This window comes from Pygoscelis adeliae, unplaced genomic scaffold, assembly GCF_000699105.1.
Source record: "Pygoscelis adeliae isolate BGI_AS28 unplaced genomic scaffold, ASM69910v1 Scaffold79, whole genome shotgun sequence".
NCBI lineage: Eukaryota > Metazoa > Chordata > Aves > Sphenisciformes > Spheniscidae > Pygoscelis > Pygoscelis adeliae.
The window spans coordinates 1,133,582-1,146,805 of record NW_008825532.1 but is presented as its reverse complement, the minus strand read 5'-3'; positions in this window follow the sequence as shown (position 1 = coordinate 1,146,805).

Here is a 13,224-nt window from a genome sequence, read left to right as displayed (position 1 = left end):
AATTATATGTAAATCACTAACCAATCATTGTAACTGGGAGTGTACTACCTTATAATTTTTGTGTATAAATGTAACGGTGATCTAGCCATAGGTGTGCTTGATTTGTGGAAATTCCACCTTGCACCCGGCGCCGTAATAAAGAATGCCTGCTTTCTAAAACTCCAAAATTGAGTCTTAGAGAGTTCTTTATCTGCCGATTTACGGTAACATGGCTGCTCGGACAATTTCTCTGTATTCCTCCCAGGCTACCTGTCCTTGCTTCCACCCTCTGTAGGCTTCCTTTTTGTGTTTGAGTGTCACTATTCAAATAGTGACAATCATGAACTAGGTCCACTTGCTCTTTTAGCTGATATAGCTCAAATCAGGCTGCCATATGTAGGACTTTGGATAGGATTATGGTCTAATGTATAAACTTGTGGTTTGAAATAGGTTTGTAGTCCACCAGTTTGGAGGTAACATTCAAGTGCTTACACATGACCACGGATGAACCCATGTGTCCTTTTTAGAGGAATAAGGCCAAGATTTCAAAAGATGAGTGGTACTTAGGAATTCTGTAAAAACTGTGACACCCACATTAAAATTGCTTTAAAATATACCCCTCCCTATCTCTGATCACCACAAGAATAAGTATTAACTTAACACTGCTTCTCTTCAATCTTTTTCATTGAGGTCACAGTGGGGCATCATTCCAGGTTTTTGCCTATTTTCACTGAACAGACAACTCCATGGGAAGTGATCTGCAGCCAGCATGTTTGGCGTAGTTCAAGACTAACTTTCATATGACAATTCAGCTAGAATCTTTTCTGGCCTGCTCACACCCTTCTGTTCTGGCACCCAAGCAAGGAGCCAATTGCTACATCCTTAGTAGCCTTCTGGAATTAAAAAAAAAAAAAAAGAACTTTAAAAATATTTAAATTAAACAAAAAATAGGAAAAACTGCAGGACAGAAAGCCAGGAAAACATCAGTCTTTCTCCAGAAGTTAAAACTCAGGATAGGAATACTGAAACAAAATGGTGCACCCTCCCATTGCACAAAGGCAGCCCAACTCTTACCACTGATGCTCATCTTAGGAATCATCTGAGGGCATTTTCACCCTCTAATGTCCTAGGTATTTTATCAGCATTCCTGGATCATGGGTTACATTTTAGAGGAAACTGACATGCAATGTTTAGGACAGTGCCAGGAGATAATGAAGTGTTCATCAAGGTAAATGGTCTGCCTACAAAAAGCTGAGTAGTTTGGTGGCAATTAACAGCTATAGTGAAAAGTAAGAGAGGCATTAAAGGATATCAATCCTATGAATACTGACATTGATATTTCTGCTGTCAGCTAACAAAAAGAAAAAAGTAATTAATTGTTATAGTAGACAAGGTGATGAAGACACACCCACCCACACACGAACACCCACAGACAGCCTGGAATGAAAAAGCAACACATGCAGGACCTGTCCCCTCTTTAAGGAGTCATTCTCAATACTAAAGCTGATTTTTTGAGGACAAAAGGAATAGCACAGATGAAGCAAGGTCAGAAAGGTGAGTAAAAATAAGACAGTTATTATGTCTTTTCTGAAAGCAAAAACAGATTAGAAAATAGGTCAGGGAGTGCAGGAAAAACATTATTTGTATTCTGTCAATTTGCAAAGGACATGCATATCTGAATGTAGCGAATTTGTAGTAACCTCTTATTCTAGCCCTAGGGAGTGATGTATTCCATATTATTTCTTATTATTACTAGTATTACAATAGATTTTTAAAAAGATTTTCCTACTAAAATCAAAATCCTATTGTGATGGATGCTGCACAATCAAACAGTAGGAAAAAGACTGTTGTGAAGAGCCTATGGAAGACAGACAAAGTAGGGGTACTGGCATGAGGAGGTGATGTGATTTGTCAGGAACCATACAGCAAAGCAGGAAACAAAGTTTGTCTCCATGTCTGAAACCAGTGCCATACCCAAGAAAGATATGCACTTAACAGAGCCACTAAATTTTGCATTTTTCTCTGTTGTCTCAAAATGGTTGCCTGATAACAGAAACTTCTTTAGTTGTTTGGAAAATGGAAATTCTTGATCTTATCCACTTCCTGTTATCTTGGTTTTAGCCTGCTTTCCTCAAGAAATAAATCTTAAAGTCATGTGTGTTGTCTGCAGAGGCGTGCATGAGAGGGAAAAGGCTAGAGAAAAGCAATCGGTCAGTTCACTTCCTACTCTTGAAGTTCAGACAAGTCTGACACAGTGGCAGAATTCTCAGATGTTCTACATTTCTAAACTTTCATTGATGAAAACAGTCAGTGAAAAAAGAACACACCCTCTTCCTCACTGAGAGGCCAGTCATCATTTCCCATCATCACTTTCATCTTTTATAGACATCAAAGATTTCCCACAGCATTTCACACTGGAAAGGTAAGTAGATATTCTACTGCTACTGGAACTACTTGTTCTTGTTCAGAATAATTATTGCAACATGTGCACCGATATACTTGATTTATAGCAGTTGATAAGGAACAACTACGTACAGATAAGCCTTAAACCAAAGTCTCCATTTAACATAGGAGGACAGCATGCTCTGTAGAAACAGCTGCAGTTACTAATTTTGCCTCTTCTTCCAAACAGATGCAGAGGACTGAGCCAGTCCTAAAATCACTGCTGACCCTTCATGCTATTCAATGTGGTATGTTCAATCAAAGCACTGCTGACTCTACTCTGCTTCTGAATACCTTTATGCAAACTGGTGTGACTCTACAGCTCACTGAGGAGCCTGTGAGTGTCCTACCAGGTGAGCAGCTGGGATGAGTAATGTAATCAGGCTTGCCAAACAACGCCAGAACCCTCAGAAGAGCCCCCAAAACTTAGATCCACACCATTCCCTTTCTACCTGTTTAAAGATGTTTTTATTTACTTCTCTTTTCTACTCTAGTGTTAATGCAGAAACTGGATGGACAGACAAAACCAACAACTACTTCTAACAAGGAGAACAAAACTGGGTAGTGAAGGAAAGCTCTCAAAACCATGCCCATAAATATATTTTTAGTGTAAGAAGACTTCTTATACAAAAAGGCTTGATTAAAAAAAAAAGACGAGCAATTTTAATTGTTTTAAAAATTCACCCCACAACATTTTTTCCTTAAAATGAAGTAATACATTTTAGGTATAAGTATAAGAAAATGACAAAAATTAATAAATTTCAAGTAATTTTTTTTCCAAAAAATAATCATAGTAAATATATTTTTAACTTGATTTGAATATTTGTGTGTTGATGTTAGAAAGCAAAGCATTTCTGTAGTAAGAGACATGACTATGATCTGATTTTGAAAGCAATGTAAGGTTGCCTTAAGATTGCATTTTTCTTTAATTATATAAGGGAAAGATATATGCAACTAATTTTTAAAAAACATACAATAATGCATTAAAAGTCTTAAGAATTTTATTGTTTAGCTTTCAAGGACATTTAAAATAGGTTTTGCTTTTAAGAGCTTATTGCTTTTCCCACATACTTCGTCTAAATTCCTGTAGCGTGTAGGGGAAATGCTCTCTAGAATGCAGATTTCCTTGTGGATGTGCGGATTATTCTTCCTTAGTCTCAAGTATGAATGGCTGAAATCTTATCCTAAATAAGTAGCTGACATGTGTAACTAATTTTCAAAAGAACTTTCTTTAAGCTTATTACCAAAGCAATTGCTTTCATTCTTAAGATTTGAGCAATATAAGTAAAGGTAATTCCTTTATTACCCTTAATAAAATCCTTTATTACCCTATATACAAGCCAAAAATATAAGTAACTTCTAATATGTTCACAAAAATTGCTTCAGTGTTTTAGCGCTGTATTTCTAATGAGTATTTATTGTGCAACAATGTAGGAAAGAATTTCCAATGTGTTATATCTACCATTAGACACCTTCAAATTAATAATTTCTATTCTCAGCAAAATAATTCACCTGCTGTCTAATCTGTAATAAAATATTTACCGTAGTTACAAATCCAAATTCTTGAGCTTCGGCTGTGTAGATTTTGTTTTTAATTTTTATTGCTATCCTTGGCTTCTAACCTCTTCATGTGAGCTTTCAAAGGAGGTAATCAAAGCAGCAGAAAACTAATCAAGATTGCAGCAGAACAAGTGTGTAGGCATGGTGTTTAGAATTTAACAAGCTTAGTGATGAAAAAGTTCTGATCATACAATTATTTGTTTCCATTGGAGATACAGCTCTCAGGATAATTTTTGAACACAATAATTTATAAGCTTAATATTTAACATAGTCTTGAAATTAATTTTTCTCCCCTCAATAGTTGTTGGTGTTCAATTTTCATATGACTGTTTTATTGAACTGAGGTATAACAATGACACTTTAGAAACTTTAACGTGGCTGTTTTTCTTTGCACTGGTTTACCGATAAATACTGCAGAGAAATGGAAATAGAAAGGCCTCTAAAATATAAACTGCTCCTGTACAATGACGTTATTAAAATTGTAGGTACACAGCCCTCAGGTTAAGCTGCTCTATAATAACTGTAGCTGTATTCAGCAACTACAAAGAGACAGTATAATTTCTTTTGGAGGCAAAGACATTCCTGGGTGGACATGAACGCAGAAAAATTCTCTGGCGTAATGCAGGGCAGCATATGAAGAGAATCCTAGCAGAACATTAATCTGAATAAGAAAATTAGTTTCAATACTTGAGGATATTTACTATTATTCTCTGCTCCCTCATTTTGGTTGGGAATAGCATTTTGTGAAGGACAATGCAGACTGAGTTGTTTTCATAGAAACATAGAATGGTTTGGGTTGGAAGGGACCTTTACAGGTCAGCTAGTCCAACCCGTCCTGCAATGAACAGGGACATCTTCAACTAGATCAGGTTGCTCAGACCCCCGTCCAACCTGACCTTGAATGTTTCCAGGGATGGGGCATCCACCACCTCTCTGGGCAACCTGGGGCAGTGTTCCACCACCCTCAGTGTAAAAAGTTTCTTCCTTATATCTAGTCTGAATCTACTCTCTTTTAGTTTAAAACCATTACGTCTTGTCCTGTTGCAACAGGCCCTGCTAAAAAGTTTGCTGTCAACTTTTTTATAAGCCCCTTTTAAGTACTGATAGGCTACAATAAGGTCTCCCCAAAGCCTTCTCTTCTCCAGGCTGAACAACCCCAACTCTCTCAGCCTGTCCTCATAGAAGAGCTGTTCCCCTCTGTTCCCCTTGAGCCCCTCTGTCACACCTTGTGATACACCTTGACATAATGATTTTATTTCTTAATGTGGGAAAAGGTTTCTTATGAAAATTAACAAAAGAAAAAGAAAGTAACTAGGAAATAATGAGTAACTAGAACAAGATTTGGACAGAAGAAAAGATGTAGATTAGAACAAAGTTGTTTAGGACAAAAAGGCAGGGAAGTTAAGTACTGCTGTTAATTATTTTACTATTCATGCCTTGAGCCAAAATGGGTGGAATTATGTATAAACGTTCTTCATTTAACTTATCCGCTCAGCCATTTGACAGTAGTTTTGTCTGCTTCTGGAAGGAGTCAAGGTAAATGTTGATGATTACATAGCACTTTGTGGAAAAAGTAGACCTTTTGTCCTTCCTTCTTTCCTTCCCTCCCTCCCTCTCTCTCTGGAACAGTCAAATTAGAGTTGTTTACAACTTCAGGCCAGAATATGAAAAGACACATAGTGAATGCAGCCTCTAGAATCTTGATTAATTGAGATGTATAAAGTCCATTGCTCGTGGAAGTCCTATAAATGTTTCTTGCTATCACCATCCAGGCAGGGACAGTCAGTGAAGTTAACACTGCAATTTAGAAGGTTTGGGAGATCTTTTCTTTTAATCTGTGGTTTAGTGAAATCAGCAACTGAAACATCTGGATGGTAGGAATCCACATGACCAAAAAAAAAAACCTGAGGACTTTACCTACTTCTCATATTCAAGGCTGCGGGATGGTAGAAAGGAATTTGCCTGAAAAATCACACCATTGACCTTGGCAGCCAGGGCACTCCCCTTTCTGTTTGCTTATTTGAAGCTTTTCTATGGCAATTAGACACTGAATTATTGAAAACTTGTAAAATGCTATGAGATTTACTGGGCAAGCAGTTTACCAGTAACAAACAGAACATGCATCGGTAGTTGTGTTGTCTGAGGTAGACTATTTTCTCAACCTAAACATATTTATGCAAACAATGCTTAAACCTGAACCTTCTCTTTTGTTGTTGGACCAGAGATCAGTCTGCTCCTGATTTAAAATGCATGGCTAAGTTTAAAACTTTAGTAAGGGCCAATCTCTGAATAATCCTTTAAGGATTATTGTAATTAAGGGACTAATCCTTAGATGCTTCTTAATTTGTGCCCGTTTTAAGATTGAGTGCCACTTCTTGCATCACAAAAGAGAGAAGAAGAGGTGAAAATGACAAAGGTTTAAACATTAACAGCCCTTCCTGTCACCTCATGCATCTGAGCAATACAAACAGGTGGAATATTTAAAACCAGGAGACCATTAAACCAAAACCAAACCACAGAAACGCTACCCCCACAAAAAAACACACCCATGAAAACCAAGCGAGATTTTAAACATGGAGAAAATGGTGGATGGTAAGAAACATTCTGTGTGCAGATAAGGCAAATACAACTTAAGGACATATATTTTAAGCTGCCAACTTGTGAACCCTCTTTGCATGAACCCTCTCTGACAAGAAATTGTCCTTCTCCCCTTTATAAGCCTGTCTTAGGAAAATATCGATGACAGCAGCTTTTCTAATCACTTTAGCATTTATAGAGCCTTGTTTATCTCCTTAACATGGAAAGAATGAATTGGACAACCAGGCCAACCTAAGTTTTAAAATTCAGCAGAGAGGAAGATGTTAAAGTAACTGAACTAGTGATACACGAGTGAAGCTTCATGATTTAATTTAAAAAATTTTGAGATTCAAGACAGGTGCCATATCTATGGTGCACAATCAGGTAGCATTGCTGGGCTAAAACACCTGTCAGCAGTATACTGCCTATACCTCTTAATCAGCTGTCATTGTTTAAAAAGAGTGGTCATTCTCTCTGCTTGCAGCAGTCCTGTTCTAAGCAACGTGAAGAAGGAGGCAGGAAAACCAAGACAATGCTACTAGGCTTGGAAAGTCAGCCTCTCTTACCCAATTTTACTACTACCAATCTAGATCTTGGGCAAGACACAGACCTGCGTGCCTCTGTTTCTGCATCTGTAAAATAAGAATATTTACAAATGTTTACATAGGAGTCATGGAAAAAAACACCCTAGGGATTGTTATTATGAGTAGAAAAAGAGTGAGAAAGAAACAGCCCATGCAGCTGATGCTGCACTACAATTGTGTGAATGCACAGCACTGGAAGCTGTATGAGTTGGAAGGGGGGCATAGCAAGGCTTCAAAACAGGGGGACAAATCATTAGGAGGCATGTGAAAAAAAGCTCTCTCTTCTTTATACCCTTTGGAAATAGCATATACTTATTTTTTTCTCCCTGAAACATATAAGTATTACAAAGATACCACGCTGGATTATTTGGCAAGCCTTCAGAGGCAGGTGTTCGACATGTAATTATCCTACAGACTCCATAAGAGTGATTGTTCCATGATACACATTTATCTTTAATCTAATATAGTTTACAGAGTTGTTGGTTTTTTTGTTTTTTTTTTCCTTGTGACAAATTACACTGTGCTTTATGGAAATGTAACATTTTGTATGAATGGCTGGGAGCAGCCATGTTGCATAGTAATGAGCAAGACAAAGTAGCTCCACTCTTATTTGCAACTGGCTCAGACCTTTCCATTAGCAAATTAAAATCTGTTCAAATTTATTTACTAATATATTAGGAGAAGCTTCAGGCTAACCCCCGTTGACCTGTATTATAGAGCAAACAACTGTAGCAGTGAAAATAATTAATAGAATGTATTGCACCTCCTGCTTGTTTCTCAATCACACCCTGGGGTCGGCTGGATAGTGGGTTTGCCATCTGCATTCTGTTGCAAGGCCACATTTACTTAAAAATTATCAATTATATTTTGAAATTACTTCCTTTAATTTAACTCTCTTTATTCAAGGCATCCTCTATTTTCAAAGCTTCTGAAAGCAGGTACATGAGAACCTTTTCCTTTTCAAAACCTAAGAGTAACTTTCTGTATTACCTGGGCATGCAAAATGGGTAAATATGCAACAGCAACTACTAGTTACATTAGTTAGTATCATACTAGTGCCATTCAGGTGGAAAGTATTGCAATAAACTTTCCATTGTCTACTATGCTACTATAATGAGCAGGAAACATGACTGGTGCCCATTAAAAAGTTTGGTATGTTACCTTCATTCAGAGAAACGTGGGCTGCTAATGAGAATGCAATCTGCAATATGTGGGAGTCCATTTTAGATGAACAGACAAGAATGCTGTACGTTGCTGACCTCTCCTTCCCTTCATCACAAATGACCATGGTGAGCCTTTTCTCCTTTGAAAACATCTACTTCTGAGGTTCTAATCTAATTTTAAAAGAAGCAGCTGATTATGAGACATAGAACAATAAAAAAAGGTTGTGAGGAAAAAATACAGTTTCCAATCGCACAGAGAGTGAATGACTGAAGTTTAGGTGCCAATAAAGTAAATGGTGGGCACATGTACATGCTTCCTTTATATCAGTACAAATAGCTACAGTAAAAGCTGTCATATGGTGATCAGCTGGTAAGCCTTAGCCCTACACAACAGATACAATTTTTAAGAAGGAAGTCAACATGCTACTTTAACATGACAATGAAATATATTTACATATATCTGCAAGGAGTCCCAGGGCTAAGTGGTACTGAAGGTGCCAAGTAACAATGGCACAAAATCTACACTCCACACACATGGTTTGTGCTGGCTGAAGTCATGAACAGGGACTTAGGTAGTTGCAGTCTAAACCATGAGAGAACACATCTGGGGATCTGCAGAGCTGCACTGAGGGAAAATACAAGGTCAGTGCAGTGCCTCGATATATGAATAAATTAGCACGTTCCTGGATATGCTAACAAATTTCACACAATGAATGAAGGTCGATTTTATTATTATATGAATAAAGACAATCATGTAATTTGGGAAAACATACATTTCTAGACAATTTACTTAGTTTTTGATAACCTGTTTTTTGTATAAAAGCAAACAGCAAGTAAATGTTCTAGAAGTAATACTAGATAATCATCATTCAAATATGTTTAAAAGAAGAGATTGTTAACGATTCTATCATTATTTCTATAAAAATGAGAAAATCTTCTCTAAAATAACCTGAAAATCTAGTCTGACTACGTATTTCTGTTATAATATATTTCCTACTTACGAATTAGGGGATTTTAGCGATTATGTATCACTTTTGACCTCTTGTGGTCACGTTGCATGATTGCACGCAAAAGCGTAAGAGTAGCAAGGAAATCGCTGAAACGCTCCCCTTAACCTTAAAAGGAACAAACCCACTATCATTTCTGCAGCATAATACTGGAATATAAATTACAAATTCTTAACAAGTGTGTTTAAATTACCTTAAACAGTTCAATATTAAAAGTGAATCAACCATTCAGAGTAAAATTGATCGGTTTAGGAGGAATTTTGAACGGAATACCTAGTTCAGTGGTTCCCAACCTTTTTGGACCGTGAGCATTTGCCAATCTTTAACATTTGTTGCAGATAATGGATGGAATATAATAAGCTTAATTTGTTTGCAAATAAGGAAGGAAAAAAAGAGGAGCCACGAACATCATCTTTTCTTAACTGAGAAGCAGCAGAGATGGGAAGGGAGCAGAAGGCAGGTGTTAGGGAAGAGATGCACAGACAGGCAAGGTACGCCCTGGCTGGCACTGCTATAGTTGGTCTCTTACAGTATATTGGTAAGACTTCATGAGATAATTATACTGTAGCGATGAAAGTGAATTTCTGCTTCCACATCCATGGAGCCTAATCCAGCACATGGCTTTGTATGTGAACTCATAAAGGTGTTCTCTCACAGTGGAGCCCAGCTTTGCTGTCAATACAGCTATACTGACAGAGCCCTCTTGTGGAAATACAGCACATACTAGCAGAAAATTTTTCTGTTGATGTATCTACCCTCCTTTCCTGAATTACATCTAGAAAGCATTATTTGTCAGCATATATTGATACTATGTCAGATTTTCATGCCTTCTTAGACTGTTACATCAGCTGGAGCACATGATTTCTTATACCATGCAACAGCACAGCTATTCTATCAGACCTTGCTCATTTAGTTGTGACATTACAAATCTCACTGCCAGCAGCCAGGTTTTTTTTTTCCAAAAAGGAAGAGAACAACAACGACAAATAAATTAAAAAGCAATACAATACAACATGATGTTCTTCTTCTTCTCTATTAAGTATTCAGCTAACCAAGAAGTAACAATTAGCAGCAGGAGAAAAGGCAGTCAGTGATGTAGTATGTAATTACTGTGCCTGAGGTCTCATCTGGAGAGCAGTGAAACCAGTAGTGATCTGTCCAGTGATTTCAGCAGTCTGAGTCGAGTTCTATTGTGTTAACTTATTTACATGGCAGTCTTCACCCTTCCAGAATGGCAAACACAGATGATTATTTACTTATCAGTATTATTATTATGTTTGAACTTGTTAATTTCTTGAAACAAAGCTTGTGAGGTTCAGCGTTTTGTTTTGAAGGGGAAAGGGGAGAGAAGGAAGATGAGAAATAAAAGAAGGAAGAAACAGATTACTTTCAGCACTGATGAATTCAGCATTTAGGCTCCTCCACAGGAAAGATAATCACAAGAAGCTGTTATTCTGGAAGCTCTACAAGCTTTAACATCTTGTGTTAATGATCACTCAGAATACTACTACCAAGATCATTTCCCTGCTTGAGGATTTGATCACAGTGTCCTTGAAGAGGACCGCATTTTGGCTGCTCTTCTTTTTAGCTGATACAACAAACATTGTTTTTCCATCATTTCAGATCAGGGTGTTCTAAGTCTCTGCTAGAACTGTGCCATAAATAAGAGCATTTCATCATTCCCTTCATAGCCTCAATGACTGGACACACCTAATGTTAACCTTTAAGATAAGGCTACTTATAGGTTTTTTTATAGCCGCTTCCTATACAAGTCTGTTCACATTACAGTTTTAAGGCTCATCTTTACCTTTGCAACACTGAGGTCTCCAACCATTATGCAGGATACATAGGGATAGGGATACTGAAAGTAAGGGAACTGAAACACTGAGAAGCTACGTCACTTGACCAACTTCCTAGAAGATTAAGGTCTTGACCAATGCCTCTAATACTCAACATTTGGATGGTCACCTGCCCAGCTGTCCCTTCCTATTTGGTTCACACAGGTTCCATTTCTTTTCCTGTTGTTTTCCTTTTTGGAAACCTTCCCTCTCTTCTCCTTTTTTCTTTTATCTTTCTTCTTCTTGGGCTTCAAAACTAAAATCTAACATTGGTTAAGACCTGAAGAGGTATGATAATAAAGGAAACAGGAAGAACTGGCAGAGTCTAATTGTCCTTACTTCTCAGAAGTAGGAAGCATTTCTGGGTTCTTGGGCTACCTAGTGAACTGATGCTCATTCAATCATTTACTTTGATAGGGTTCAGCAAATTATTGTAACTACCTTGCAATACCCAATTTACCTTTTTCAGCATGATACAAATGATACAAAAAGAAAATTGCCCTCCTTGGAATTTACAGACTGCTTAGAGGCAGGCAGTTGGTACCTGATCCTACAGTGCCAGTGCCAGTTATAATGACAGAAGTCCTCTGGTTCTTATCTGCAATCCAATGAATACTTAAAATGCTACCAGTTTTTATACCAACATGCTGGTACACTGATGAACTCAGATTACAAAGACACAGAGAGGCAAAGATATGCCTGCCTGTGATTGCATAAACTATTCCATTTTGAAAAATACATTGACATGAGCCTGTTCAAGGGAAAGTTTGCATGCATTTTAAGCAGTTCACAGATCATCACCCTACAGCAGCTCATCTGCAAAGCCCACTCAGGAACTTTGGAGACAAAAGTGAACCTACTGATCGATCAGGCAGCAAATCACACATGAAAGGCTAAATTCTTTGAGCTTCCCAATGATCTGTCAGTAAGTTTTGTGTTTCTCATTGCCACTCCAGCTTCCAAGTCCCTGGACCCATTTAAAAAATGGAATCATTTTAGAAGGGATTTTCAGATGAAGTATCAACAGTCTGACTTTCTTCATCACTGTGATAGCAAGAAAAAGAACTGAACTTAATCCTGTGTAAATCAACAGCTAGCACCAACATGGGAGTGGAAGAGAGAACATTTTAGGACTAGAATTCCTAGAAGGCTTTTAGTCTTTTTTTTTTTTTTTTTTTTTTTTTAAGAACTTCTTAAATCATTGTAATTTGAAATCAAAATTGTACTGTTATTAAATGAGGCATTATTCTGTGAACAAGATGGAGCAGACTGACAGAGCAGAACACTGCATTTAAGCATCAGAAATAGACAGATTTTCAAAAAAGCTTAAAATAATGGCTACCTTTTGAGGGTGAGTCCTGTTGAAAATTTATTATAAATGTCACAATGGAGCTACTGGATGAAGAGGCCTTTTAAAAGTAAATGGCCATCAAGCATAAGAAAAAACTGCCTTTGTTACACAATTCATATATGACTGGATCGAACAGAATTTTTACTTAATACCCCTGTATTCAAACATTCACTTAGGGCAGGGTCCTTACTGAGACATACAGTGTCAGGAGTGTGCCCTGGCTTTACACTACTGTCACATTACATGTATGTATTTGGAATAAGGTTCTTTGAAAAACATATCCATCTGTTTCTTTAAAAAGACAGCTGAACTTGCAGCTATTTTAATCTCTTATCTCCAAATATTTTTACTCTGGCTTAAAGCTTTCTGGTGGTTTTGAGAAGTAGAAGCGATCATTATGTGATTTGTATGTTTTTGTTATTCTTCCCCACCCTAACTTTTGTGGAAGAATATCTCCCTAAATCCTTTCAAGAAGCAACATTTTCACTCAAAAGTTTTACTGTGAAATGACTTCAGGCTGGACAGATATGTCATAACCCACCATCTGAAGATTTAATCGTTTTGACCTGTTGTCATGGTTTAACTTCAATTGGCAACTGAGCACCACACAGCTGTTCGTTCACTCCCCCCCCGGGTGGGATGGGGAAGAGAATCAGAAGAGTAAAAGTGAAAAAACTCATGGCTTGAGATAAAGACAGTTTAATAGGGAAAGCAAAAGCAAAG